The sequence below is a fragment of the Vicugna pacos genome, chromosome 5 (assembly GCF_048564905.1).
Source record: "Vicugna pacos chromosome 5, VicPac4, whole genome shotgun sequence".
NCBI classification, from domain to species: domain Eukaryota; kingdom Metazoa; phylum Chordata; class Mammalia; order Artiodactyla; family Camelidae; genus Vicugna; species Vicugna pacos.
Window position 1 is genome coordinate 53897811 of NC_132991.1, and position 4706 is coordinate 53902516.

The 4706-nt window shown below is 37.9% G+C and overlaps 1 pseudogene; it reads left to right on the forward strand.

Annotated features, from left to right (window-relative positions):
* The first annotated feature begins 1546 nt into the window (after window positions 1-1546).
* Window positions 1547-1953, forward strand: LOC102545320 (huntingtin-interacting protein K-like; annotated as a pseudogene).
* Window positions 1954-4706: the final 2753 nt, after the last annotated feature.

Here is a 4706-nt window from a genome sequence, read left to right on the forward strand (position 1 = left end):
TTCTTAGCATGGAAAACAGAAAGTAACCACAATATATTCTTAACTCAAATAATTATGGATCTTTTCACTAAATGATCCTGTCTTTTGCACAGGAATCCTAGAATAGGATCTCAAAGGAACACTTTACTCCATGGAAAAGGGAAGGTGTGATGATTAAGGCATAAAACAACCCAGTGCTCTTTTCTCAGTTGTTCCTTGGGTTACTCATCTCTCTGGCTATTTATCAGAGCCCTTAGGAAATTAATAGTCTCTTTTTCTGAAGGTGATTTTCCCTACCATCCCCTACCCTACATGTTACTGAATGTGAAATCTGCCTTAGGATTAGATTAAAACTAGATTTCCCTCCAGGCACAGAGAACAAAGTGTATTGGTAAATTCTGCCTGCTGTTATTTCATAAAAACAGAATAATATTCATATCACTTGAGTTTCCTGTAAATTTAGATCTTATTTGTTAAGTACAGAATATATTCATGCTAATATTTGTGGCAGTGCTATTGGACAATGCTTTTTATCATTTCAGTGTCTAGTCAAAGGCTGAAAATAAAATTGTACTCAGGATTCAAAAGAAGCTCTTTCCAAGCAGAAAGTAAGAGTGTAAGGGGATATTTGGTAGGAAAACCAAAATAAAACTAAAGAAAGCAACCACCCCACACACACAAAGTTAGGTTGGAGCTTCAAGAGTGAACTACAATTTATGGTAAAAGTCTTTAGTAAAAGAGAATGTGGGGGGCGGGGCAGGGCGGGGCAAATATCTGCAGAACGATTCTTAGAAGGAACCACCGTAAGGGACAAAGTCCAAGTACATCAAGCACTTGAGCTCTTGCTTCCCAAAGAGGAAGCTGAGTAAATGCTTTGCCGCTCCAACTATTAGGCCCAAATATTTTATGGAGGTTAGTAGTAGTCATTAAAATAAGGTACTTTGATTTTTTCTTTCATTAAAATGTTCTTTTTTCTTTCTGAACAAGTATGATTTTAAGAATAAATTTGCATTTGTTTTGGTAAGTTTTGGTTTTTTTATACAAATTCAGTCAACATGTCAGCAACCTAACAGTAACTTTTCTTTACTTTTCTTAAGCAGATACTCTTTATCCAGTTGTTCCTACTTAAGGTTTTGTGTGTTAGAGAATGATGCTTATGTTCACATGGTCACTGCTGGTATCGCCTTCGGATTGGTGGTCACGCCATTGGTGTGACACTCCGGGCCTCTCCACACTCCCTTCTCCCTGTAATTCACTCTGTCCTGAAGTGTGCCTTATCCCACAGGCAAGATTAGGTAAAATAAACTGGGCATGCAAAGCTCGGTTCTCTTCTTTGTCTTAGGAGCAACGTCTTTGCGGGAAGCAGATTTTCTACGCCAGTGGTGATGGGCACTGCTGGCATCATTGATGAGAAGCCGGCATGTCAGTGATGAGGGACGGAGTATAAATCTTCCTGTCAGGGGCTAACACGTGTGACGTCACGTCCTCTGTCAGTAAGAATCTGCTTTCCCGCCTCAAGTTGTTTGGAACCTATGTTCTAAATAAAGCCCTCCTAAGGTGTTGCGGACCTGTGGGGCTGCACAGTGGGGTGGATATGGCCACTGAGGGGGACGTGGAGCTGGAGCTGGAGACGGAGCCCAGCGGCCCAGGCAGGACGGTGGCGTGGCGGACATGGAGCAAGTCACCGACTCTGCGGAGGAGGAGATCCAGGGTTCCAGCCTGGAGACGGTCATGACCATGATTCTAGATAGACGGTCCTGGGGGCAGAAAGCCAACCAGGAGCGGGAGAAGGACCTGGCAAAGGTCACCATCAAGAAGGAAGATCTGCAGCTGATAATGACAGAGATGGAGATCTCGCGAGAAGCAGCAGAACAGAGCTTGAGGGAACACATGGACAACGTGGTAGAGGCGCTGATTGCCCTAACCCAGTTGTGCTTTCTCAGACCTATCCACTGGATTAATTTATTTCAATAAAGATTTGTCTTTTTTTTTTCCCTTAATGGTTTCTTAGCATGGAAAATAGAAAGTTACCACAAGATATTCTCAAATAATTGTGGGTCTTTTCACGAAACCCTATGTGGGGAAGATGGATGCTCTTTACTGGATCTTCTAATTGATACTAACATTTGGTGATTGGGCCAGAAGTATGGAGAAATAATACAAGAGTGGAATTTCTTGAGCAAAATACGCATATATAGACTTCCAAGTTTTGAGGCTTTGAGATTCAGTGTGGGGACAGGTCATTTTGACAGTGGTTTGCAGAAGCTTCTACTAATTTCTTGGAGAGAAAATGTCCATTGACTTTCATCTTCTGTGGCCTGCACAAAGGGTGTGATTCTGCTGCAATGACAGCTTGTCCTGTGTTGGTAACTGTAGCTTCTGGTGGCTTGGTATGTGGCTGATGGGCTAGTTTTGTATTGTTAGACAGCATTTCACGCAGGCAATGAAGAAGCTGCATGAATGACTCATCAGAGGAAAATGGGAGGCACAGAGGCCTTAGTAAGAGGATAGCTGATGCAAGGATTGAACTGGGATTTAAGCGGACAACCTTGGGGTGAGCACTGCTAAGACTTACTACACTGCTGTAGTTTTTCCAAGGCAATGATTTGATTGTTGGAAAGGTGCTTTTTATATAGGCCTTTGAAGCACTGATGAACTGAATAAAACAATTCTTTTAAAAAACAAAGTACTCAGTTGGGAGTCTGATACAAGGTATTAGAAAGATTATCGGTTAAAATTGTTACTGTTGGACTTACAGGCAGCACTTGCTCCACTGTCCTAAACTCCATTAGGAGCCAGGGGAGGTTCTGTGTGGCAGCTGAATTGGGTCTGCACTTGGACTCATGTGGTTTGTACATATGTGTGTTTTTTCTCCTACCATTGGGTCAGAAGTTGGCCTTAGTCTAATTAATTGTGTATGTGGGGAAAATGTTTCCTAGGAGACAAAATTCTTAGACCTTACCCATCGCATAGCAAGAAGTGGTGGAAACTACTGCTAGGCTCAGAACTGTAGGTAGAGCTCACCAGAGAGTGAATCATGGTGTAGAGCTGACATTCACATGACTATTCAAAGGCAGGAAACACAGGGCTCAGAGGAGAAGAGGGGACAGAGTTTAGGCAGAATTTGTAAATGCATAGTGCCAAAATCAAGTTCTTCCTGGGAAATTTAACTCAATTGAGTTTACAAATCTTAGATTATGGGATCGAAAACAAAGAATATTGTCTCTTTCTCACAGACACACCAAGTTTCTGTCATAGTTCTTGGCAACATAAAGAATTCTGGAAACTTAATTTTGGCCTCTCTGTTCCTGATCTTAGGGGAAAGGCAGTCTTTCACCATAAGAATTACACTATCTTATGTATAGATTTCGAAGAATGCCCTTTATGGGGTTGATGAAATTCCTTCTTTTGAAGTTTCCAGAGATTTCTTTTTTATCATGAATAAATGTCGAATTTTGCCAGAGACTTTTTTCTGCTCTGTTTATGTGATTTTTCTTTAGTCTATTGGCATGGTGAATTACATTGATTGACATTTGAATGTTGAACCAGCCTTGAGTTCTTGGGATAAACTACACTTAAGTTTATGCATTATTCTTTTCATATATTGATAATTTCAATTTGCTAGTATTTTAATGAGTTTTTAAATGTGTTTTTCATGAAAAATTTAAATCTATAGTTTTTCTTTCTTTCTTTTTTTTTTTTTTGTAACATCTATCTGCTTTTGGCATTAGAATAGAATGAGTTAGAAAGTAGACATTCTTCAATTTTCTGGGAAAGTTTTGTAGAAGTTCCTTAAATGTTTAGTAGAGTTTATAGGACATCTTGTTCTGCCATATTCTACAAATTCAATTTTAAAAACATAGGGCTAGCTGTTTAGGTTATCTCTTCCTTTGTGTGTGTGAGCTTTGGAAGTTTCTGTCTTTTATGGAATTTGTTATTTCATTAAACTTATCAAATTTACTGGCAAAAAGTTTTCAAGATATTCATAGTATTTTAATATTTGTAATGTCTTTAGTGATATCATATCTGTCTCATTCCTAATACTGGTAATTTGTATACTTTTTTTCTGATTAGTATGATAAATTTATCAATTATATGAACTAGCTTTTGATTTCATTGACACTTTTCCTTTAATTTCTCTGTTTTAAATTCAGTTGATTTCTATTCTTTATTATTTCCTTCCTTCTGTATATATTGGCTTCAATTTGCTGTCTACTTTATAGTTTATTAAGGAGGAAACTTAAATAATTCATTTGAAACTTATATAAGATTCCTTTTTATCCTTTATAATATTGGTCTTTTCAAAAATCCACTTGTCTGATATTAATATAGCTACTTGAGGGTGCTTGTTTTGTGTTTTTGTATTTCTATCTTTTAACTCTTTACTTATTTGCATGTTTTTCATTCTTTTAATTTATCTATATGTTTATGTTTAAAGTAGATTTCTTGTCTTCTTATTTTTGGTTTTTAGCAGTTTGAACGTGATTTATCTAGGTATGTTCTTTTTGATATCTGTCCTGTTCTTCGGTTTTTGAAATTTTTGGATCTGTGATTTGGTGTCTGCCATTAATTTTGAAAAACTTTTGGTGATCATTTATTCAGATATTTATTTTGCTTCACCCTTCTGTGTTTGGGATTCCAGCTATATGCATGTTGGCCCATTTGATTTATCCCATGGCTTTTGAATGCTTGGTTTGTTGGTTGGTTTCTTTTTCTCCATTATTTTT